Source organism: Egretta garzetta, unplaced genomic scaffold, assembly GCF_000687185.1.
Source record: "Egretta garzetta isolate BGI_Z169 unplaced genomic scaffold, ASM68718v1 scaffold15, whole genome shotgun sequence".
NCBI lineage: Eukaryota > Metazoa > Chordata > Aves > Pelecaniformes > Ardeidae > Egretta > Egretta garzetta.
This window is the reverse complement of record NW_009259798.1, coordinates 3,074,506-3,102,111: the sequence shown is the minus strand read 5'-3', so window position 1 is coordinate 3,102,111 and position 27,606 is coordinate 3,074,506.

Here is a 27,606-nt window from a genome sequence, read left to right as displayed (position 1 = left end):
CCAGAAATGATGAATCTTTCAATGCTGCCACCTATTTATAAACAGCTCAGGGGTATAAAGTACACTGACAATTTGATGACCTAATATCACATTATATTTTGACTTTATTTAATACACATTCATTCTGTAATTTGTAACAGCTCATATTGTATTACTTTATGGCATGTCGTGAATATAATAAAATTTCAGAGTTTTTCAGATAAACCACAATAGTCACAAACAATTTTCTCTAATTTACTTTTCATTACAAACTATTTGTATACCTCTAATGCTTATATTTTATTCTTAAAGTAACAGAATAAAGGGTAGGAGCCTAACCACATTTTGATCCAAGAGTGTGGACTTTTTTTCTTGCTAAGAGCGCTTCAAGCACAAGTAAAAGCTGAGCATGAGACAGATGACAATGGACGGAAAGTATGAAAGCTTTGGTTTAATATGGCTCAAGGCTGAGAGGAATAATTGATGACAGGGAAATAAAAATTGATGGAGGCTCTGCTATTTTAAACAAGGATATGAATGGCAATAAGAAACAGAGGAGATGAGCCGGAGCACACTGGGATTAAGAAATGCCAGGTTGGTATGCTTTTCTGAAGCATTATGGTAAGACTTAAGGTATAGAAAGATGTTCTTCCTTGCTGTGAATAGTGATATCTTATTAAACTTGGGCTGATTATTGGACATTTTCTAGTTCTGAAGGAAACACATCAGGCTGATGACATGAGATTCAGACAGAACAGCTGGGAGGTTGAAAAGAGCCATCTCACAAAACCCATTTCTTGTCCTTTCCACGCACAGAAGCCCTGATACTGCAGAGACAGGTGCTTTTAGACTGTAAACACAGGAGTGAGCTTATTAGATTCTGGGTGCTTGAAGTTGGTCAAAGTAAATCTTACTGGTTTCCAGCTAAATATGTGTTAAATGTGTGTTAGATGTGTGCAATTGGCTTACAGACAATTTTTTTTAGTGTTTGAAACATATTTTTCTTTTCAAGTTTCCAAAGCAAGGTACACTTACCTTGCTCTCTCTTCAGAAATGAACTTGGATACAAGAAAGCCTTGACAATTAATTAATTGCAACAGCCTCTCATTTATTTAAATTAACTTCAAACCAGGCACATTCTGTGCTTCCAGGTAAAATGTTACTAATTTTTCTTAAGTTAGGCACTGATTTCAGCAGAAGAGACAAAGAAATTCCTTCACATAAACTTGCACATTTTCTGAAAATACCTGAAAATATTGGCAGAGTGGTGCAAGAAGAGGGAGAGATCCACAGGACAAGATCCTCAACTGAGGTAAATCCAGGGACTCAACACAACCCTGCTGATTTATTCCGCATGAAGAGCCAGCCTGTTATTTTCAGCTTTTATGTTTTATTGGAATTTCTCGGCATTTGAGCTCCTTTCCAGTGGAGCGTCGGTTCTCCCATCTGCAGGCAGAGCATGCATGGGGCCACCGGCTCTGCTCCCACACAGCCTCAAGCTGCTTCTGCTGCTCTTCCAACCAGCCATCCTTCCAGCTCACTGACAAACCTCTCTAAACTACAATAAGGCGGCTGCCCACACATGTGCCATCTGATTTGCTTCGCGCAGACCCAACATACCACCTCCACAATCACAGCAGCCTGTCTCAGTGATTAGAAGTGTGAAAGAACAGCAACGAGCAGAGCTCACGCACCAAAGCATCTCTGTTTCAGTGGTAAAGGTGGAGTGGGCTTTACACAGAGATTCTTATTCTCTTCCCTGCAATACGTCAATTATTCAGGGACTTCCTTAGCAGAAGGTTAATAAACAATGGTTACAATAAAAGTTGCACCTCCTCCCACACAATGTATGGTAAGCTGCCACCAGAGAGGCTGCTTCAGGAGTTTGTTATATAGTCAAGTAGTACTTAAGATATGTTGAGTGATTTTTCTGGAAGTTTCAGCACTTAGAGATGACACCATTTTGATTATTTTGTTCATTTATTTTCTTAAATACCCACATGTCCTGCTTCTGACCAGCTTACCACAGTTTTCCATCTCTGTGAGTATAGTAGTCAGCTTTCTAGATGTCTGTCAACCTGGAGTGCCTTTGCCTCAATATTAGGTTTCTTTGTTCCTGGGAAAGTGCTAAATCGATTTCTGCAGTAGTGGGATGGGCTGGTCAGTAGTCCTTCACAAGAACCCTATTGAAGATATGTCTTTACAGGGCAACAGGCTTATTTAATTAATAACTATAACTCTTTTGAGACCGACTAAAAACTTTAAAAGAACTTGGGATGATTAACCAAAAGTGTAGGCTCCCCAAGAGGAGCTAAAGTCCATGAAACATAGTGATAATGTCCTAACACCTGAACTATATGGATGTAATAAGAACACCTAGAGATCTAGAGTAGGCTAAGTGGAGTTGCAAAGCTGCTATCAGCCTGAATGAAACAAGCAGGTATTTCTTAAAACACTGATTTACCCTTATTTTGATTTATTTGCCATGTCAGGTGGTTTCTAGCACCTTCAAAATTCAATAATCAAGTGGCTGAAGCTGCTATTTAATATGTTGCTTTTTGCACATAGTTTGTTTCAGTTTCAGATTTACACCTCCATCTGAATTTAATTGTTTCTCACATTCAGGTAAACACTGATTTACAGAATGTTATATTTTTAATATTCTTTTGGTTGTGAACTTCACAAACAACGCCGTGGATCCCTGCCTTGGGGCAATGAGTCATCAGAAGTGGCTGGAGGAGTGAAATGATTACTTTGAAAAGTATATTTTTAACTACAGGAGGAAATAACTTTCATTATCATCAGATTGGCAAAGTACTTGAAGGTAATAACTCCATCAGGCAATTTTTTTTCCTAGTTCTTATGTCAGAAAATAGAAAAAAAACCCCACCTCTTTTTCCAAAACACTCTCCATAGCAGTGGAAAGTTAGATGGAAGGGCAAGATGCAGACACTGTCAAAATAAAAGAAGTGTTGAAGAAAATAATAGGTGGATAAAAAGAGTAGGAAAGAAAAAAAATCCCTCAAGGTACATTCATTTCAAATGGTGCTTTTTTTTAAGATCTTTTTGTGCCACAAACACAAAGAAACCCATTTAAAACATTCTAATTCATGCCAAAAAAAGAAATAGTTTGAAAAGACTTCTCATAAAGCCTGTACACCTATGATTATGGCTAATAAACTGTGTTTACTTATGTATTTAATCAAGAACGGAAAGATTTTTACTGTTGTATTTGCTATAAGATGTAGAAATACATAAACAAGGACTACCCTTGTGCTATGTTTTCCTCTGCAGTCTGCCACGTTTAATATCAGTGGCTGTGGCCATCTCTGGCCATGCACTGCTTTAGATTCTGGGTCAAATCCTGTATTCAGGCAGTCCAGCAAGCAGCAGAAGAGCTCAACATTAATCTGTCATGGACTGTACAATAATAGCAGGACCTGTCTATCCAACAGCTAAAATGCAACATGTCCTATTTACACCTGCCTTTATATAGAGAGTATGTGCAAGCTGCATTTCAAGCTTGTCAATAGGAATGCAGAATATTCACATATCCGATAAACACAAATCAGTCTATAGTGATACGTTTGTCATATACAGCCTTTCAATATTTGGATCAAGACTGAGTGCCAGGAGATCTTTTGAATCAGGTAGCTTACATGTCTGTCTGTAATCCAACTGGGCTGAGTTGAACAACAGGCTTTCGTTAACTTGTCAGTATAAATACAAGACCATGTTATGTATCCCTACTCAGTGTAGTTTTGCAGCCCTGCAGTAGATGATGGTTCCCCTCTTAAGTTTCATACCTAATTTTTATGACAGTTAGTCCCAAGCCTCTACTTGTAGGCAGCTTTCTCAGAGAATCTGGAACAAGTGTTGCCAGTAATAGAGTAGGCCAAATCCTCTATATTAATTATAGCTTCATCACTACATTTAGCAGCCACCATCTGCCAAGATCTGGTCAGAATTGGGGTGGTCCCCAGTCAGGGTTTGCCAAAGTAGTGACAAAAAGTTGAATTAGGCTTCCTTCAGCTTCTGGATGGAAAAATCCCTGCTTAATATAAGCTTCAAAACACTTGAATTCCTCTGACCCTTTCTATGTGGGCAAGGATGCAGGTATGGGGAAGTTTGACAAAGCATTGGGTGTTGGTCTCACTAGCTTCATCAGCCTCTCATCTAAACTGTTTGATCTAAGAAGAAACCTTACATTTCCAAAACCGTTTCATCCGTATTTTCCTTGCAAGTGGCCTAAAATGAAAGTGTGCTTAGGCTACCTGCAATACACTGACCTTTGCAACAACCAGTGCCATGAGTTTCCTGGACTTTCCTGCCTGCCCAAAGTCCCTGATGGACCAGCACAGCACGGCAGGAAGAAGCACACCAGACCACATCCCTCCAGTAGGCAGGAACCATGCCAGGGCACCGTGCCACCATGGGGATTCCCACCTTACTCACTGTGGGCTCATCCCTGTGCATTGCATATAGTGTTGTTCCTGTTACAGTATAAGCCAAATTCACGTAATGCACATTTTATTATACATGATGAACATATGGCATAACATAAACATGAATATGACTCTGGAGGCTACAGAAGGGAATAAGCCTAAGTTGCCCCTGGCTTGCTTGTGCTTCTCTCAGTCACACCTACTTCCCTGCCCCTGATATATTTCTGTTCACTTAAACAGGTCCAGCTGAGGTTTGAAAGGGCTGCTCATCTGAGGCAGTCATGCTTAAAGTCCCAAAAAGTTACCTGCTTTTGATTGCTGTAAAAAGAAAATTTTAATATGGATTAATATTCAGTACCGGTTTATATGCACGCTATTCTCTGTAGAAACCTCCATTTCTGTTATGCTTTTCACACTATATAAGGAAATATTTCCAGATTTTCCAGAATATTTCATTTTCATGACATTTTAACTTAATTATACTGATATAACGAACCAGACTCATTTACAGCTACTGCACAGACCAGTATATATCAAACTTCCCACCCAGGCAGAAGGTTTTAAAGCCTTTGATTTGCTGCGTGGTTACTAGTCAAGTGAATCAATACCTACTAATAACATTTACAGCAGGAGAAATAATATGACTCAAGTGTGTTTTAGCTTCAGCAGACCTAATTGTTTTCTTTGTCTCTCAGTACTCCTGCTCAGTATCTCAGGGCTGACAATGTTTTGTTGCTCTGTGAAAATCAAACCCAGCAGTCATAGCTCCGCATGTGTTATTTATTGAGCATAGTGACTGTTGTGGCTGTGGCAGAAAATGTGTCCTGCAAATTCTATGGGGCAGAAACTGCAGGTGGACACAGTCTCCCTCTGAGGGTGTTGAACAGCACCTGCCTGGTAAGACAGAGAACATACACCCTTACAAGAGGAAGACCGACACATTTAGGATACTGTATTTAAGCAGATGTATCACGTACTGGATTCTCTTCTTTTAAGCTCATCATCCAAGTAACAGAAAATATATTTTTGTAAGCATATGTTTAATTATCCAGTGGGCAAATAGTAAGGCTACAAAACATTAGTGTAAGATGGTTGTTGTAAGGCTTTTCGGTTCTGAGATAACTGTCCAGTTAATACTCCCAGCACAGATTCCTGGTTGACCTGTTCCTGGTCACAACCTTTTGATCCATTTCACTGCTTTATCTTTAAACCAGATAAACTACTTTAACTTGCCAAACAAGCATCTTGTTGATCACTAGGCTGTCAATCAGCTGCTCTTTTTCACTGTCCTCACAAAATCAAACATTGTCTTTGCTTTCCCCATCACCCCTTGGGGGACCTGTATCAGCTCTTCTCCCTTTTACCAAAGATAGCAACCTGAGAGTGATGCAAGCTCTTGCCTTGACCTTCTGGGCAACCTTGGCCTTCTCTAGGACTTTCCACTCTGTTACAGCCTCTGTTTTTTGTTTGCCAGGCTGTGTTTTCCTAGTCCCTTTCTGGGTGTCTTCAGGTGACCTCTTCTCTCTCTTGGGCAATGTGCCTTCCAGTTCGGTTCTTCTCAGGGCAACTGCAGTTCCTATCTCCAGCTGTTACTGTGATGACCAAGGTTTGGTACATTAGGAATCAATATCTAGCAGAATTAGGAGAGTCTTGCTGACTGGTTTTCATCTGGAGCATTCAATTATTTTGTTTTCTTGCATTTTTTAGAATGTCCTGTAAAATAAAGCTGGTTGACAAGAATGTATAGTCATTGTCTTTTTTTTTTTTTTAAACCAGTAAATCTGGTGTCTATACAGGCTAGAGCCATTTCTGAATTTAATTATTTCGCTAATCATGGAGTGATTCATTCACCTACTCACCTATACTGTCTCTTGGCTTCCCTTTCTATTCCCCATGGGCAAATGCATGACAGAAGAAATAGATCTTGTGCTGGACTACAGTTCAGCTCTGGTGAAACAGATCTCCCCATGGGACAAAGCGCTGTTATGTTTCAACCTTCCCCATCTTTCCCACAGAAATAAGCTGTAGGGATTGGTGTCACACTGCTTAACACTGGACACTGAATGCAGTCTCTTTCCTCATACTTCTTCCCAAGACGTGGGAGCACATAGATGACTGGGGTGGGGGAGTTGTATGTTCATGCATGAAAGTTCATGCACTGTGTTTGGGTTTCTTCTGCACAGGATGTACTCTGAGATGTGAGATGTTTTTTACAAATCTGAAAATTTAATTACTCTACCTTCTACCTGTCTTCCAGAAAAATGGAATAACAGCTCCAATAAAATGTTCCTGACAGAAGTTGCTGTTGCTAATTTCTTTTGGATTGCTATCTTTTTTCCTTCATTTATTCCACTACATGCTGGATGCTCCCACTAGGATTCTCTTCATGGACTTTTAGGCCATGAGGCTGTGGAGGTAAAAACTATATCTTTCCTTTCATCACTTTGCCAGAAAGTGGAAAGCTGCAGTCTTGACTATGTCTGGGTGGATGTTTGCTAATTGCACTTCATCTGCCCAATGATCTGCCAATATTTCATAGCTTTTTTTGTATGTATATTCATTGTAATATACATTTACAGCTCATCATGTCTGGTTTTGTAATTAAATTATTATACCATTAGTACGTATAAACTGGTTTTTTGCTTGCTTATGTCTTTGGATAATCCACCTCAAAAGATTAATTTCCTCTGTGCCAATTTCTAGGAAATTATGATTTTTAAAGCTTGGGAAAGTAGCTAATTTTGAATAAAAGAAAATAAAACCCCCAATTTTCTCAGTTATGGGTATATTTTGGAACCATTTTCAAATGCAATAGAATGGGCTCGAAATGTGAAGCCGATCAGTGTAGTGTAGAGATAAGCATTTTTTCCTGAGCACAAGAAATTGGTTTGGATTTAGTGTTATAAGCCTTTGAAAATTGGTAGCAGTGATTATGAAAAGACTTATGCTGCCTTCAAGTATGTCCATTCAACTCAGTGGAATTTGTCCACTGATTTCAACAGTCTTTGTGTTGTAAGCAGATTTATTCAGGTGAGATTAATTGGGTCCTGGGTGAGGGGTTTCAAAGTGGGTGATTTTAAAACCATATTACAGAACAATAATGAACTGAGGGTATTCCAAATGAAACCGTAATGTCAAAAATAAAATAGCTGATTTACTTACTCACTCTACATTGAACAAATTACTTTTGCATAATTTTAAAGAGTCAGTAAAAAAACCCCATCGCTTAAATTAGGTCCAGACTTAATGACCATAATGATCTTCCAAACTTAAATGAGAATGGTATTTTCCTCATGCTTAAGCTACATTATGATCTTATCTGCCTAATAATAAATCAAGATCTATTCAATGAAGTTTTCTGAAGTCACGGTGGAGCCATATAGGTGGAAGAAAGATCAAATATTAACCTCAAGTTTTTCCGTGTAGCACTAACCTGGAATAGTCTGTGCTTTTCTGCCAAGCAGGGATCCTTGTCAACAGTATTTCCTTCATTTATTTGTGTTGAAAAAAACCCTGTTATATACTTAATTTTGCAAAATGTATACAGTGAAGATATCTGCATCTGAGCTAAGTGCATAGACCACCAGTATGGCCAATAGGGAGAACTGGCAATTGCAGAGTGCATCTCATCTCACTTACACTAAAGGTATATTACAGATGAGATCAGCTACATGCCAGAAATTTTCTTTCCATTCACTATCTGCAGAAGAGATCTGGATCCCCAGCTCAGATGTCTGTACTGTATAGAGGTGAAGTTGAGTGAGTTGAACTCTACCATTTCATTGACACCTCAATTCAAAAAGTGACATTAGGACCCTTCAAACCAGTGTGCCCTTTTAAGTTCTAGAATTTGTTACAGATCCCTTTATTTTGCATTCTTCCCTTATGACTTAGCCTTTGCCTTGAAATGTCCTTTTTTAGTTTCCGTCTGCTATTGCTGAAGTCTAGCTACATTAGTAACACAAATTCTTAGAAAAACTTCAGGGAACAATTAGCAGAAAAGACGTTATAAAATACATTTTGTTTTACTAGTATGAATTGACTTTTTAAAATATTTACACAAAAACTACCAATTTGCAAAAGATGAAAATAAGGGAATATCTTCTAAAGTAGCAGAAAACTGTTAAACTTTCTCTCTATGGATGAAACCATATCAAGAAACCAGAAAAAAACAGAATCTATTGATTTCATAATGATCTGCTGAATGATCTGTCCCCCTTTTTACTGTAACTGGAAAAAAAAAAAAACCTACTGTTTTACAATTGCAGCAACACAATTGGAAATTTTTCAGGCTCGTCACTATCTAAAGGTTGCTTGGCTTTTCAAGCTGTGCCCACTCATTGATCCCAGCTCTGAAACATGCCAGTAAATACAAATGCCTGGTCAAAACATTTGTCTTGGCAAGTTGCTCATTTATTTCAAGGAAAATTATTTTTAAACACTATGTTCCAAAGAAGTGTACCCTGAACATGAGCAGACTTCAGAAGGGGGTGAGAATTTTCTACCTGAAAGGTTCACTGAATTATGCACAGATATACCAACTGTGCAAGTTTGTTCCGAAGTTCCACCTACCTGACCCTTTTCTGAAAAAGTTTCTGAACTGCTTTGATGATGAACTAAGACAGCCTGCCCAGTGCTTTTATTGCTGGCAAATGTATGCCTTGCTTTTTTGTTTGGAGAGAAACGTGTGTAAAAACAATGACCATGCTCAAATCCATTCATTAATAGCGGAGCATTCCTGAACTGGAGTCTTGGGTACTAGAATTCCAGTGTTCAACAATTTTCAGACCCACCCTGATGTAAACAGAAGTGGATGCCGTTTCTGGATGTCTATACGTACATTAATTCTGCACACTTATAACAGGCACTTCCAGATATATGGTCAGAGGCTTTAACATGCTAAATTCCCGACATGCAATAGCTTGCATGCCAGACCTTTTTTCCCCTATATGAAACAGAGGCATTCTTCATTGACAAGCTTGTTTGGCACAGACTTCAAGGAACAAATAGTGAAACAATTGTGGAGAAATCCGATCAATAGATTAATAGAGATGGTTTTCCTTTTGGTGCCCTCTTCCAGAGGAGAGATTTTTAAAGCTTTTAAGATTTCCTGTAATGATATTGCTATGCTAATTCAACATAAATAACCCATATTTAAGTAGCAGTTCATTTATTCCACTGGCCTTTTATGCTATATGAGCCATGTAACATTAATAAAGGTACTGTCATTTCTCTGCTATGGTTTATTGTAGTTATACATTTGGATATGCAAACTTCACAATTTAGCATGCATTTTCAAGCCATCAGAAGTAAAGTTGAGGACATCATGTCCTCATGGACATGAGAACTTGAGGTTCTCAGTATAAATATCAGCATTCAAGAGGAGAAGACCAAGGGTCAGTTCCTGCGATACGACTGATATGGGTGGGAAGCTTCCTATACTCACCAACAGTTACAGCAACGCTTGCTTGTGTGAGTCAAAGGACATTCTGTTTCCTAACCAAGAACATCAACTGCACTGAAAATCACTCACTGAAAATTGGATGGTTTTTTATCCCATATTTTATTATATTGCATTTTGATCATACCTTTACAGTAACTTTACCTTCTCTTGTTTCTTCTCTTTTGTCAGTAAGACCAAGAAACTACTTCCTTATATTTTTAACATATATCTTTATATTTATACTTTATTTTTATTTCTATACTTATACTTTATTACATGTTTTAATTTCTGTTGCGAGGTATAAAAGAGCTTGACTTATATATTTTCTCTTTTCCCACTACTTTCTTAACTCCATGATATAGATTTGCTGCTGATCAGTTTCTTCTATTCTATTAGAATCTTAGTTCCTAGTATACTTATACTGCTCATTCATCCAGATTATGTCAACTAATTAATTCAAGGTCTCATAAATTTAATAGTAATAAACAGTAGCTGAAACTACTATTCTAGCACTGAAATACTTAGGTCTGTTAGCTAATGTCTAGCAGATGTCCTAAAGGAGTCCTTTCTTAAGGTCCTGACACCCTCTTCCTACTACGGGAACCTATGCTTAAGTTAACATCTTCTCCACCTTTCTTATGTTTTGGGTCAAGGCCAAACCACTTGCCACGTGCTCACTTGGTGTCAGTATCCCTCTGAGATTCTCCGTGCTACTCCAAGACTGTTTTATTTCTTAATGATTTCAGGATCAAACACAAAGCTGCTACACTCACTAAAGAATCAAAAGTGTCCAATTCTAAGCATTTAAAAGGACCGTCTTTGCGGCACATACAGACATTTAGCTACCTCACAGAATCAGGAAATCAGTGCATAGCAACTGAGCAATAAAAATGCAGGGCAAACACATCTGAAATTCTAGCTGCAGGTCTCAGTTTCACAACCCTTTTGACTGCCATGATGTTGCACAAGTATAATGCAAGGCAGAATGTAGCCTTCTGCAATGAGTAATTGAGAGCCAAGAAACGCCTTCTGGTCCATGTATGACAGTTCTTGCTAGCCTCCAAGATCATCAAAGGCGCTGTGTGAAGAGCCTCATAATTGTTTTATTATAATGCTTTTAAGGGTGGGATTCACTGCAATCATTTTAGGAAACTGTTTCTGACAACAGGATCTAAAGACATATTTACTGCAATACTTCTGATTATGAAATTATTCTAGGAACTCAGGAAGTAAATCAGGGCATCCTCCACTGTATAGGAGAAACTGGATAAAGTCAGTTCAGCTCCCTAGAATTCAATGTTACAGCAGCCAAAAATTTGGCCCAATGTGTTATAATGCCTGGAAAGGACACACAAATTTTCCACTTTTCCGCATTAAGGATGAATCATTTTTCTTTGTTTTAGCAGCAGCGCTAAAACAAAGAATAGAAAAGGTGTATGCCAGAGGCAAGGGGGAGAAGGAGGACTTGAATCATTTTGAATTGTTGAAGAGCTCAGCTGAATATAAAAAAAAATTATTTCAACAATCTGCAAATGAATGAGCCATAGAGGAGGGAAAGCCATACTTTTTGTATTAAATCAGTCCATTCATTTAACAGTTGGATGTGTTGATAGCTGAATTACCATCTGCCATATAACCAGATGTTTTCCATCCATGTTTTAATGAATCTTACTTTTCTAATCAACTTTGTGCAGAGTAAAAATCTGCTTTTAAGAAGCACTGCATTTTCCTTACACTGCACTACTTCGGCCTGTCGAAATTACACACTATCTTATCAAATTAAAGTGTTTATGTGACTGTGCTTCCTTTTATGGTGTGAAACGCACCCTTGCTTAAGCAAGGATTCTCTCCCATCCTTTTAAAAATGAAGCAGTGACAGTGCAGGCTTTCCTAGAGCAAGGCTGTGGCAATCCATCCGCAATTTGAGTAAGAGCATGCAGATATTGAAATAATTACCTCCCACTATTACCCATGGGCTCTCAAGTAATTACCTGTTTCCATTAGCATTTTATTTGATTCACTAATTACCTTCAGAAATGCTGGTTGGATGTCCACTACCTGAAAGCATTACATTCAAATTAACCAACAAAGATTTTGCTAAAGCTGTCAGGATTAAATTATAAGGCAATGTGATGTATATGAATAGTAGAGCAGTAAAATCCTCTATGCAAGTCCTTTAATTTTCATTTGTTCAAAGTCACAAAAAGTGGTGTGGATTTACAAGCAGGAGAGAAAAGAGAGTGACATCTGCTCTCACATCGATGCCGATCATGGAAGCAGTTTACCATGGAAGAATATCTGTGCCATTTAGGTCTGGTTCATCACACAAAGGGTTATATGAGCACACAGGAACAGAGTTTATTAAAGGATTGACCTCTGAAACTTAGATGGCTTCTTTTTTATTATAAACTATATGTACTGTACTATGGACTATGATACTACTATTTTGATTGATTGATTGATTGATTGATATGAAGAATCTAGATCTTTTATTCTGGCAAAACACTTTGCTTAACTGGTGTTTAATATATATATGTTTAGGTGTACATTGCCTTATTAATAGGCAACAGAAAAGTATTTCTTTTTAAATGCCCCAAAGAAGAGAACTCATTACATATTTTCACCAGGGAAATATTTTCCACAACAGGGTCAATGTAGTTCATCTGCTTCTTTGATCTTGATATTGTTATATGTCTGCTTGTACTTCTGCCTCCCTTTTTGCTGCCTGTGAACGGAATCTCCTGATGTTTAGCCTCAGGCATTTATTTATACATAGTTATTAATACACAGGTAAAATACAGGGCCTCCTGATGCATGTCAACAGCTTGTTATTTTGCAGAATGTTCTCCTCCCAGATCCTCCTTTTTGGAATTGCTGACCACTGAGACCCACCAACAAAATCTGTGCAAATTTTCTCTGCAAAAAAGAAAGTAGATAAACGTATTGGCAAAAAGTAGTTTGAGTTTGGTGAAAGGTGTTGGTCATACTGTCACAAACACACACAGAACCAACACAAATACATAAAAGTTCAGAAAATTCATTACAATGTTTTTTAAAGTACCTTTTTTTCCCTCCAGACTGCCCAAAAGGGATTTAAAACTAGGAAAAACAAGCTAAGGCAGTTACATGGTGCAGGACACTTCTCAGTGATGTGAAAGGATTTAATTCATTTATTGAACAGGGCTGTCTCCTGATTTAGATCATGGGTTTGAATTTGGAGTTTCCATCTCTTTTTCAGATGAATGCCCTAACCTCTATAATATAGTGTACATTGGAATGGGCCTCTGTCCCCCTTAAGTAATTCAGTATTAACCAGAATAGAAAAAAAGTTTACAGATCGGTGGTTATGTCGTCATTTGGAGAAGGAGATACAAATACTACCCTAAGATTTGGTTATAAATAAATCTCTATGCAAACCAGAAAGTATCAAATAGAAGACTGAGAGCCTGAGTTTTGAACAGACACTAAAGTAGTGAGTTAGAGACCTTACTGCCAAAGCCTGAGATCAGGTTGAAACCCACTGAATGAATTAGAGAGAGGATAAGCAGGCCTCCAAGGTTTGGTTGGGTTTTTTTCTCTTGGGTGAATACCATAACTTTACATTGTGAGGGAAACATCATTTACTCTTTGATCTTGAGTGAACCCTGCCCTTGCAAACCTAATTATTTAAAAGCAGTTTAAGCCTTTAAAGTAAAACAAAGCTTATCATTTGGCTCAAAAAAAAAGTTGTTTTAAGTTGAAATTAACTTTTTGACTTACCAAAGGGGTATAAACATTTCTCTATGACTTCCCACTCTTAGTTCTTTTTTATTTTTCAGTTCAAGCACCAAAATGAATTGATATTCACAAAGTTCTTTGACTAACATCCTTCCATAAACAGACTATTTCTGTGGAATATATGGAGAAAGGTGTCAAAACAGGTTTTTAGATCAGCAAGTTGCCTGCACATCTGTTTAGTGTCATGTATGCTCAGCTATACAGATTTCCCATCAATTTACAGGAGAGAGCTTAGCATTGTCTTGGGCCATCATGTCCTTGCCAAGATCCATCACAATTCTGCTGATAACTTGATCCACTGGCCCTTTTTTAGCATCAGTGGCCCTCTAAAGTTAGCCATATAAAATGTAGCCATCCAGCTTACATTTTAGTCAATGGAGAGAAACAGACATCTTCATAGTGAAATTCATGCTGATGAACCTTGATCCCTGATAGTTCAACACTCATGTCATGTGGTTGGCCAACTCACTGACTGGTAGTCTCTCCCTCATTGACTGTAGAGGTAACCAGGTAAGTGGCTAAGGCTTGGCACTTAACTTTTAGACAAACAAATTAAACATGCTCTGGAAATGTTGGCTGCATAAACAGTGTCCTTACTCTGCAAGGGAAATATTAGCATGCCCCTACTGCTCAGCCATTTCTTTTTCCTGAAAGATGACCCACAAAAGTTGACCCATGAACATTGCTTCAGCTCTCAGGTACCTAATAGAAGGTGGCCTCAGTGGATTATGCTTATGTATCTAAAAAACCATATCTTTCTTGCTCATAAACATGATGACATTATCTCATGGAAACAAGTCCCTTCTCCCAAATTGTTTTTTCCCAAAATATGCAAAAAACAGGTATGTGAATCACATCTTGAATCTAAATGTACAGGTGCTCATTGCTGAAACTCTCATGTATGCTGTGAAAAGAAAGATGTTTCTGTGGCATATAGCAGGTTTTCAGGATTGGGTTAGATCATTCTGGAACACTCCTGGTTCTGTTAAATCAATGACAGTGTTGTCACTTCAGATGACCTAGGATTTCAATCCTTCTGCATATTATTGTTTTGTAAAATTTTACCAGACAGCAATTTGTCAACAGTATTCTTTACCAGTAAAAATGATGTGAAAGTGTTACTGAAAAGCAGCATAAGCTAAAGACAACACAACACATGAATATATTTTGGTTATGTGAAAATTATTGCTGTTGACTAATTTTCAAGGCTTCTTGAGAGGCTATAAAATGGTTATGTCAGCACCCTGCTGTATTTTAAAGTAACTTACAGTGTCTGTAATAAAGAATTATCAGGAATCTGTTTTCACTGAGTTTTTCTCATCGACTGTAACATACCCACATTTAGATGCATACTTACCTGTACAATACCAGCACATTACAAGGCCCATTCCTTATTCGCAAAAACCAACACAAAATTCCAGATGTTACCATGTTGCTGCTATCCCTTCCTTGTGTAGTAACATTTTTCCATCTCCATTTTGATTCCTATGTTCCCTTTTCATTGTCTCCTTGTGGGACACCATTTAAGACATCTAGGGCAAAACTCGTCTCACCAAGGTTTTGAAAAGTGATAATGCTATTAGAGACACCTGGTTTCAGGGGAAGGTTTCCAGGGCTCACGGCTAGGTAATAGGGTCATATTCATTGCAAAGAAAAAAGCATCAGAACACAGCCAGATGTTTTCAGAGGCAAAAGAATAAAGTCTGGGTCTAATAATGGCAATTACATTGCACACTATGCTTCTGGTCTTCTGGAACAGGAAATACCTTTTAGAGAGCAACTAGGATGATAAAGGGACTGGAGCACCTCCCCTACGAGGAAAGGCTGAGAGAGTTGGGCTTGTTCAGCCTGAAGAAGAGGAGCCTGAGAGGGGACCTTATCAACACATACAAATATCTTAAGGGCAGAAGTCACGAGGATGGAAGCAGTCTGTTTGCAGTGGTGTCCAGCAACAGGACTAGGGGCAACGGGTGCAAACTGAAACATAAGAGGTTTCAGTTGAATATGAGGAAAAACATCTTTACTCTAAGGGTGACAGAGCACTGGAACAGGCTGCCCAGGGAGGTTGTGGAGTCTCCTTCTCTGGAGATATTCAAAGCCCGCCTGGACGAAGTCCTGTGTAGAATGCTCTAGGAGAGCCTGCTTTAGCAGGGGGGTTGGACTAGATGATCTCCCGAGGTCCCTTCCAACCCTTGCGATTCTGTGATTCTGTGAGATAGAAGCTGTCATTTCCAGACTTTTAACATTTTTCTCTTTCTCTGTTTTGTATTGCTGTTGCTGCTTTGGTCTTTACCATTTCATGTAATCTCAGAAGAGGTTTTATAAAGAATCTCTGAAATATAAAATTGAATGGCACATGCTCTGCTTTGCAACTGTTTGCATTATGAACACTGTGTTTGTACTGTTTGGAAACTGGGAGATAGCCTAACCTGATCCTACTTATGCAGCAACCCCGAAACAAACTGTAGATAATACCATCTTATGCCAGCAAAGCAAAATTTCTGATGTCCTGGTCCTTGCATGTTCTTCAGGCATGATGCCAGGTAATGATATCAAAAAGTATAATCTTCTTGTTCATACATGGTAGTGAGGATGTCAACACAGAAGGCCTACAAAGGGTGATTGGGTGATTACACTGAACAGTAGCCTTTCACTTAAAAAGGACTCCTAAGCATGGTGTAGGTAGTGTTGAAATTAAATTGTATTTCATCAAGTCTTCAGGCAAAAGAAAACTTATTTTACTAAAGGTGCATTTGTACCGTGCAAATACAGTAGTTTGCAAGCAGCAAAAAGGTCTTAATTTAGGAAATCCTTTCATATTTTACATGTCAGTGTAGCACTTTTGTCTTATTGGCAGTTTCTTCTAATGTAGGAATTTATTATTTCCTAGCTACCTTATCTCTCTCTGTGGTGTACACAGTCAAGTTGAAAGTCCCACATTTAACATGCTACTTCATCATTTAGAAAACACAAGCAGCTTTTGTTATGCAGATGTTCAGAATTGTCCCTTCCAGTCACAAAAATCTATGAATGATCATCTTGCATCTTCCCAAGGATACCTTGCCCTCTCTCCCTCCTTCCCAAATTTATGTTCCATGAGATCTCATGCAGGCTACAACAATCAGATGTTTCTCATGTCATCTGTGGGAAACGGACATGGAAATGGGGTAGCGTCCTTTCTACCCTTCTGCCTGGAATGGGTGTTTTTAATGTAATCTTCCTTCCAAAATTTCTCTTTCTCAGCTGTACTTCAGACTGAAAAATGGTAAGGATACATTACCCCATAGTCTGTTCATAGTTACAGATCACAGAAATCAGAGAGTTTGACATTCTGTTCTGCATAGCACCAGAGGGACTTTTGATGTTGCAGAACTTAGAGATCAAATGTGTAAATGAGGCTGATTTACCCTTCTATGGATGCAAAAGATTTAACACAAGAATGGAAAGTAGAGTTTGGAGCTTTCCAAATTGCTTGACCCAGATTTGGTTTCCATTCTTGAACATCTGCTGCTGTGTAAGTAGAACCCCGCACCAAGTCTAAATGAGAAAAAACAAAGACGGAAAAGAGTCCCTTCATGCAGTCCTCCTGGATTTTTATCAGTATTCAGTATATGCATAGATCCCATTAATATGTATCAGTCAAGCAAAAATCTAGGGTCTCATTTTATATTTTCTGATGGAAATCTTGAGTCCTTTAATATAAATTGATGCTGTTAGTTCATTTCCTTTGTATCAAGTTTTCCTATCCTCTGCTATATTTGACAGTCCAAAGTGAAGTGAATGATTAGTTGCAAATAACATTCCGTCACTGGTAATACAGGCTAATAATACTGGAAATAACTTTCTGCAAAAGCAAGTGGAGACTAGTTGTAGATGGCATTGGCCAGATGTTTAATATATTCTGCTGATTTTAGTGTAAATCAATAAATATTCAAGGTACTAAGATCCACGCTGATAGAAGGGTTTAAAAAAAAATTATAGCAAACCTTTAATGGAAATTTAGGAGTATAAATCTCCATATATGGCTCTTAAAACACACATCTGTCTCATTAGTCATCTGAAAAACAGTAAGCATCTCGCTTCTTACCAGAAAGATTTCTTGATTCTGGTTCTTTTCATAACAGCAACTATCCCAGGAAAGTTGACCATGTCTGTCCCAGTTTCATATTTAAGTCCACTGGTGGCATTAAAGGCATCACAAAATTCCTTGGAAACAATGGCTTTGACTGAAAAACATGGCTGGAGTTTGTGAGTTGTAGCAAAGGAGGAAATAACAGAGGAATATATCATGAGAACCAGAATCCACCACAGTTCATTTCAGCCATGAAGTAAGACAGCAGACCTCTTGGGCATGAAGCCTGCGGGACAAATGTAATCACTGTAATTTGTATGAACTGTGGTATCGTTTCAATGCATAGCAGTTGGTGGCCCAGGATTTCACATAAAATGCCATGGAAGACCTGGTTTTATTTCCAGTAAAGTTCATTGTACTTTATTTGTATTTATACCTAAAATGGTGTGATAATTAAATCTCACTTGAGACAGACTCTGTGATATAAATTTCAGCCTTGTTTCAGACATGTGCTGAAGATCATATCCGGTGGGGCCAGTTTTAAAAATCACTTGATGAAAACACATTCAAATGGTCTGAATGCAACACAATTCTTTTGTGTAATGCTGACTGTTGGCACTGATAACCACTGAGGGTCCAGACAGGATGTGTACAATGACCCTACCTATCATGGAGGTAACTGATAACCTTACAAGTAAATTAACAGTAATGACTTTATGGAGGCTACGAGTCTCCTAGTTCTGAGTGAGGTAGGTTGTACTGGTAGCTGGTTTTTAATTATGGGAGATGTCTGGATGATCTAAGAGCAGTTTTGGCAAAGTAACACTTACTCTGTGGTAAATACTTAGTGAAGTCAGTAAATCTAGATTCAACCAAAGGATAGCAACATCCACCATACTGAGAGCCCCCAGCATGATATGGGTTAATCCCATCCCCTTTTTATGGTTTTCCTAAGTGTGTGGTCTATTTAAATTACAATTTTTTACAAGAAGCAGCTTGACTGCAGATGCCACACAAGAGATACAGTGGCACTGATGAGGATGACAATGACAGATTGTGTTTTGGGATGGACATGTAAAACACCTGGCCCACTGGCAGAACAATACTCAGAAGTCTCAAAAGTTCATTAAATTGTTTCAGGCAATCTCCAGAGGGCACATTGGTTTGGAACTCAGCTAACATTATTTCTGTTATTTCCCAGAGCCTGCAATAAATGCAAAGTATATGCTTATTACTTTGCTTTACTGACCTAGCATTGCCTGAAAGAAGCCTGCCTCATGTTAATTTATTATGGTTGTTTCATGACATGAAGAAAGATCTTTTCCACTAAACATTACAAATAAAAACAAACAAGCTTTGTTCTCAGTGACCCTAAACTATAGGTGAGAGATTTTTGGATCAATTTACTGAGATATCTAAAATTAATAAAGAAGGGCAACTAATTGTAACATAATAATTTGACTTTAAAAAAGAAAAACAAATGTGTTTATTGTTCCATAAGTCAAAAAAAGCATCATTTTCAAAGCAGTAGAAGGCAACCTCTGTTTGATCCTCAGATAATAGCAAAAGTGCATATTGTTGGCCTTATGTAACACAGCATCTTATGCTTACCTATATTATAGGAAATACCAATCTTTAATGCATTAGAAACTATATATGAAAGAAAAAGCAGGGCTATTGCTAATACTGTTTGATAAGGAAAAAACCTTGGCATTTTTATTTGTGTTCAAGAATATAGTACCTCTTACTGGACATTGTCAATCAACTAATGCTTTGTTTAGAACAACTAGTTATTTGCATTCTATTTTGGTAATGTATGAAAAGTTAATCCCTCAAAGAGACATTTCTAACAATTGAATTATAAATTAATTCTATTTAAATATCATTTTGACTTCAAGGAGCTTTACTATAATTGCTCATTTCAATTCACCATTACATCATCCTTAACTTTCTTCTCAATTTCTACATCAAAGCAGTAGAAAAAAGCACATGTATTTTCTACTTTCATATAATTCAGGGGAAGAGATCTTTGTATCTACTAATATATGGAAAATGTAGTATGCCTTCAAGGCAATCAATCAACACATTTATTTTTCATCCAGACGGAATAAAATCATTGCATCTGGAATGGCATTTTTCTGTCATTATGGCAAGAGTTATTCCTACTTGAATCAAAACATTCACTGAAACAGGCTGCCCAAGGGGGTTGTGGAAGGAGCTACTTTGGAAATATTCAAAACCAGCCTGGATGATGTCCTGTGCAACCTGCTCTAGGTGAACCTGCTTTAGCAGAGGGGTAGGACTAGATGATCTCTGGAGGTCCCTTGCAACCCCTGCCCTTCTGTGATTCTGTGATTCTGTGAATTGGAGTGGCTAAGGTGGAAGCAAGCTGACCAAAACTTACAGGGACCATGATCAATGGAAACAGGACTGTGTACCTTGGAGACAACCTATGTCTTAGGTGCTTTTCTGTGTTGCTGGGAGACAAGAATGACTGAGTTACACCTGAAAAATTATGGATATTAAATCCAATTTAAAAATTAACTTCAATAATATGCAAAAAAAAATAGGTAGAAACTATTAAAGTTATCAGCTAGAACATCATGTATTTTAGCCCAACCACATTTCACCTCTTATAAAAAAAAATACTTTCTAGAGGAAAGGGAAATTTGGATTACATTATTTTATACTTCCAGGTTGAATCTGGAGACTATACTTTGCCTTTGGCAGAAATGGGGAGAATACACTCTGTTATATTCACCTGTTTTTTTGTCTCCAAGAAAAAGATCCTTGACAATCTATCAGAGATCAGATAGACAAGACACTCTTATTTCTTTAACTGAAATTAATGCACATTTAAAAAAAAATAAATTGTAATTATCATTGAGGATTTTCTTATTGAAAAGTATGAATGGAAAATGAAGGGAAAAGATAAGGAAAGGCAGCAGTGGTTGCATGAGTCCTGAAATCAAGCCTGGAAGAGTCCATAAGCAAAAGCTCCTTCACAGATCATTGAGTTTGATGACAAAATCTCTGTATAAGGCTTTATGTCCTGCAAAATAAGTAGTCTGGACACTGCAGACGCTGTTCTGTGTGTCAAGGATAAGCAGATGTGCAGAGTAGAGTTGAAAAACAAAGTAAAAGAGCTTTCCTGTTCTAGCCAGTCATAGTGCCTTATGTGGCTCACATAGTCCTTCATGCTGACAGTGCCATGCAGATGTAACGAGTACTTTAGGATTACCCCTCCCCACCACCAGCTATACAGGATGGAACCAGCCAGAGGGAATCTGTTCTTTGCATTTTTATTCTCATCTTTTTTGCCTAGTTAGTCTGAAAATTAGAAGTGAGAAAAAAAAAATCACGTGTCTATGTAAGACGAAAAGCAGTACAGTTGCTACAATATATTTACAACAGAAACTTCTTCCCAGTGAAAAGGGAATAGATTCCTCTATTTCAGAAAGCTATTTTGTGCATTAAGCAAGCCTTTTCAATTACTCAGACTAAAACAATAACTTCTGTGATGACCTGAATGGAAGCATTAGTGCCTAATACTGGAAAAAGTGTTCTAATCTTTTCTATATCTTACAGGAGCACTCAGTGCATTCTGAACCCCCACTGCAGCCTGTCTCACATCACAGCACACAGAGGATGCAGCAAGGAATAGGCAAAATGTGGAACACAGCCAAATAAAGCCCAGTAGCTTCCCTCAAAAGCAGTAAGAATTTATCGAGCTTTACCCTTCACTTGCAGTACTAAAGATTCCACTCAAAAAATACACCACATTGCTGCCTTTTGTCACAGTGTTGCATAGATATTAAGTAGTTGAGAAATATGTTCTAGAAAAATTAAGTTGAACAAAGTTGTTGTGGTTTCCTAACTCTTGTTTTTAAATGTCTTTTGAATTAGCTGATACCTTGAAACAGTATTTTGTGCATAAATCTGGACTTTTCCAGAAGAATAAAAAAAAGGAGAGATCTTAAGATTGGGATTATAATTATTATTTTGGAAATTCAAACAGTTTTCTCATAGACATTAGCCGTGGAAAGAAATCCTAACAGAAATGTTTTTTGTCCGACTTAGACAGAGTTATTAATATGACCCACAGTACATTGCTACAGATGTAAAAGCTATCAAATGGTCTGAGAAAGTTTTTCTTTAAATATGGCTTTGCAGATGTTCAATCACTTGGCATTTGCAAACAGAATAAATATGATGCCTATAGTATATATTCCCATTGGCCCTCTGTGACCCAGGTCAGATTTTTCCTTAAAGAAAACATAAAGCATTGATGCACTATTCCCTTCCTTTGCTATGAAATTTAATAAAATAATGACAAAAACATTTGCTACTGTATAACCAACAACAACATTTTAGGTCTTGAGCAGTATAAGGCCACAGCTGAAAACTGGTTACAGGAAGTTTTCCTGTTTTCAGTCTCCTGCAAGCTACAATTTGGACAGACTGTTGTTAGTAATTCAAAGGGACAGTACGTCTCCATGCTGGAAGAGAACTATGAAATGAAAGGTGTTTTCATGATGAATACTCAGAAATACCTACAAGTGTATGTACATTTGATTTGTTGTCTATTGTGCATTCCAAAAAACATCAATTCTATTTTATAATAATTACTACAATAGAAGAAAAATCCAAGGCCAGTTTCAGCATCATTCTGAGATCAAATAGCTAGTCCTTGTCAAATATTGATTCAGTAGTATTTGAGATACAATGGGGGGGGAGGGAAAGGGGTTGTTCCATATTTGCACTTATGAAGGTTTTCAGTGATAGCTGGTAATACATGACAAGAGAAGAACTTACCTACACGTAGTGACATGCAAGGATAGTTATTCTGTAACAACTCTTTGCTATTAGCTCTACAGCTTTTTACATAGGGTAAGAGCGCTCATTCTGTTTAGTTTCGTCTATGTTTCACAGAGAGAAGGCGCCTGAGCAACAACACTTTTAAGATCACACTGTACCTTCATATGAATTAACTTCTGTTTGTAGGTAACTGTCATCATTGCAAGTCCCTAGTTTGGAAGCTCAGGTGTTGATTGTGGATAAAATTGTTCACTATCCTGTCAGAAATCCAGGGGAATCAGTAAGAATTCTATGTTTTAAAAAGAAAAATGTATTTAATGAATTCTTCTTTGCTGCAAGGAGACGCAACTGTGTTTTAAGATCAGAAGAAAATCCGGTTGAGTAACTTAGAGTAAACTGAAAACCCAAGAGAGTAGGGAAATGCTGCTGTGTGGATGAAATAACTCCCACCCTTTCCTTTGGAATGTACATGGTAAGTTCTGCTCATTCTAACCCAGTTTTACTGCAAATACACCTCTGCTGTTTATTATAGAATTGCATCAGTGGCAGATAGACCATATGGTATGTTGTAGGAAAGATGTTTTATGACATGAAGGAACATCAGGTGTTTAGTTTTATTTCATGGTGGTTTGTGTGGGGTTTTTTCCCCTGGCAACTGCATAAAAAAACCCTCTTCTTTTTCTAGTGTGTTATGGAAATACACAACCCATCTATACTTCATAATCATCTGAAAGAATCCTAGAGTATGATCTAGCTTCCTCATTTTCACAACTAGAAACAGAGGGCAAAATCTAGTCTACTGTTCTTCCATGAAGAAAATATTGCAAATTTATGTCAGATCGATGGCATAGTATAAAGTAGGTTGTTTTTTCCTCAATACATTTGCCCTTATCTTCCATAGAAAGACTGTGCCCTGTAAACCAGTGCAAAAGTCCTAGGTTGAGCAGCATATTTTCATTAAATTTCATGGAATCAAGATCCAGGAATTCTAAATTTAAATCTGTTACAGATTAATTTGACCTGCGAAGAAGCACAAGGTAAATCACCAAGGCCTTTAGGTCATGTCAGTCTGCATAGTTTAGATAAGAATGATCTTACTTAACAGTAGCTGAAGATCTAGTTCATAACTGGAAAATCAATAAAATGTCACAAAAAAATCTGCAACCCTAATTACTTTAAATAAACAGAGAAAAACACCGAACCTTCCTTGATTTTTCTTTTTTTTCTTTAAGGAATACACTATCTCCTATCCATGCTACTGTTCATTTCTCTATTTTTTTTTCTTTCCCAAGAAAAATTACAGACAATTTGTTTTGTCAAAGTCTATGCTTCATAACTGCCACATGTATTTTCCAGTTAAAATCAATAGAGGAACATCAAGAAAGCAAAACAAGGCATTTCCCTGTTCTGTAGAGTGACTATGAATACATGGTAAGACACCTATCATGAATAGCAGATGGAAATAAGCATGTGAGGAAATTCACCTGTTGTTTCATTATCCTGAATCTCTTTGGGTTTTGTATAGCAAGTTCTGCAGTGCCTAGGCACAAAAGTCCAGTAAAACAAATTAATCTCATGAATTTGTTTGAAGGCCATTAACTGAGCCAATTACTCAGCTATGCAACCATATTTTCTTCCCTATGTGACATGACAGCCCTACCCTGCAGCTTCAGCTTTGTTCCCTTGATCACAACCTGTATTTAATTCTATCTTGTCTGAACTTAGAAAGCACTTTCTTTAGGTCATTGTTTATACCATGCTTGCACAATGAGGCTTCTGTGTAATTCTAAAATAAAACCAAAAAAGTAATAATTAAGAGAATGTCAAGGTTAATATGAGAAACAGCTTTAACCAAAATTCTCTCCTATACTGTTTCCTGACAAGAAATAAAAAGATAGAAGCATCACATTTTTCATCACCTTTTTCAAGTTCTGTCATCCTCCAAATTATGTAAAAAGTTACTTACTTCCTCTGCTTCCCTTCAGTGTCATTCTTCCTGCTGTCCTCCATCATTCCTTCCTGCTTTCCAGAGAAGAACTCGGCAACAGTTTCTCAGAGTAATGGCTTTTTTTTGTGTGTTCAGGGACATTGAAACACCTCCACAGAAGTGTATGAGTTGCACTGAAAATTTTATGGGTCAAAGTTAGTGAGGAATTTTATTCATAAAACTCTGAAGCCCAGGCAATAATATGGAAGACACAGGTTCAAGTCCTGTTCATCTTGGTTTAAAGCAGGAACTTGAAATATGAAATCTCATGCTCTGGGTGATTGCTCTAAATTATAGTCTCTGGGCTATTCTGGAGTGAGTCTAAATTTCAGGCTGGGGGGAGGTGATGAGGAGGCAGGGAGTTGGGTTTTTTTTTCCACAGCATTGAAAGGTCTTGGATAATGTGGCGCAACAAGGAAAGAATTAATCACTTTTCCAAATCCTAACAATATTAGTGTTAATTATGTGGGAAGCTATATGAACTCAATGATGAATATAAAAAATAATTTGCAGTAGGTATCTGATCAGTGCCTTAATGTGACCCATGGATTGAATAGAGCAGAAGCCTTATGGAGGAAAAAATCACATAGGATGATCAGACAGCTGCTCTTTGTATGTGCCCCAGTCTCTAGAGGGGAAATACCCCTTTATTTCCTGTACATATTACAGACACTTGCTAGACAATAAAAGAATGTGAAGTACCATCCTGGGCTGTGGAAGACATTCATTCCAACAGCAATAGGCTTGTTTGCTCTGCTTCCCTCTGTTTTTCATTCATTCCCTCGACGATACCCCTTTGCCCATATCTGTCACTCTTCTAACACTCATCTCTGTCTTCCCTAGACTCTCTTCTCTTCCAAAATGCTGTGCCCAGATTTGGAGGCAATGATATTCTCAAGGAAATAAGCTAGCAAGTTTTAGGCCCTCACTCCTGAAAGTATGTGAACTGTAATTTTTAAAAGTCAGACCAGTTGATCATATCTAAGCAATTTTCAGGACACAGCAGAAAGCAGATTTCTGAAGTTAGGTTGGTTATGTCCTTCCCTCTCCCAGACAATTCCTAGTCCTTATCTAATCACATGCTAAGGTGGTAGAGCTTCACAAATAAGCATCGGTAAGGTAATCTTTAGATGGGCAAGACAATGTATTTTCAGAAATAGTGGAGCTGATTTATGTGGGAATGATAAAATATTCCATCTGAATACAAGGTTTCTACCACATAACGAGTATTTTTCTGAGTTTTAAGAATCACAGAACCACTCTTCTCCTCATACGGGAAAGTTTTGGATACTATTAACCACCAGCACAGTTAACAGGTACTGATGTATCTGAAATCAAGGCCAAATGTGAACACAATGCATTCTCTCTAGTGGGATAAATTCAGCTTGCACATTTTAGCAGAACCATTCAGATATGCAAGATTAAATCAAGACGTGTGCAGCGTCTCCATAAAAATAATCAGGATAAAACAGTCTTAAGAATGGTGTGACTGATCTGACTTTGCCATTAGATCTGGGAGAATATCTTCAAAAACACAACTCAAAGAGACTAAATTCAAAAGAAGGCAGAACATCATATTGAAATAATGAATGCTGTGCGTGCCTGTTCAGACAAAGGCGATCTGTGCTATTACTCTGGTGAAGAAAATAGTGCATGAGATATAGAATGCAGAATAAAGGAGGATGGTATAAAATTGTTTGTAGCCACTAGAAACTAGCAGAAAATATTTCTCCCTGAAAACCTCATTATAATATGACTGCAAGTTGGGAAATCAGTTTTGCTAAACTATTAATTTTGATTAAAGAATTTCAGCTATCTGCACAGTGCACCTGTTACTCATCAGACCAGAAGTTGTTACCATGGGGTTGCTCTTTACCTACTCAGGCATGCTATACCAGAGATAAAAAGTGTGTAATCATATGGTTCATCCTGTCCTAGAGTAAATCAAAGGCATATATTCTTCTTTGCAGTAGAAATTTATATAGTAATGAAGCAGTCAGAACTGCATTAGAGAAAAACACATGCTAAAGAAATATTATATCCTAACCTTGGGACCATACCCTCAGCTGCTGTAAATTAGCATCTTTTATTGAGCTAAACAGGGTTGTACTTGTTTGCACCTGATGAAGGTTGCACACGGTGACATATTAACATTGGGGAGAAAAGTAGAAAAATAAAATCAAAGTTCACAAAAAGGGGAAAAAAACATATTTCTGTTAAGTTTCCTTTTGCTTACATTTTCTGAACCACTAGTAGAAAAATGCAAGCTGGAATCTGAATAGAATTATACACAATATAACTTGGCATCAGAAGGATGAATGTTAAATTGACAGGCAGGTAAATACTGAAGGCAAAAGTTTATGGAAAACATATACTTTCCCAGCAGTTCAGGAGTCATAAGGCAATCATAACCACAAGTGACATGTATGAGAACGGTGTCTATTTACATCTAATCTGCAATGCCTGGGGAGAAGGAGGGAGAAGGAGCTGGAATTTTGAGAAGTATCAGCAAAAAGCAAGGCTCAAAAACTGTGTTGAACCCACACTGAACCTATTTGTCAATTTGAAAAATTCCATGAGCCAGAAATGTTAGATGGGAAGCTAGTGACCCTAGTTGCTTTTAACACCACTGGGTATGAAATAACTGTATCGTGTAACCAAGCAAGAAGTGTATTATGAGACTGAAATATACAGCTGTGTTCAGCATTCTTGTAAAAATAGCTGGACAATATCACACATGCCAAACAAAATTATTATTCTTCAGCTCAGATGTGAATTCCAGCTGAAAAGAGATAGCAGGTTTGGATTGCACTTAAAAATCAAAGAGGGCACAGACTAGTATTTTGTCTCCAATTTTATCCTACAGGTAGTAACACTGGAGAGAAGGATAAAACTTGAGTCTTACCTTATTTTTACTACAAAATGTATGGCTTTTGCGGGCCTTTCATCTGAAGATCTCAAAATTTTTGTCAACATTAAGCCTGATTCCTCATTGGTTTATTCTTGGATAGTAATTGATATTAGTATAAAAATGTATAAAACATACTGCTATGATTATTTGGACAATATATTGGGGTTGTGTAGC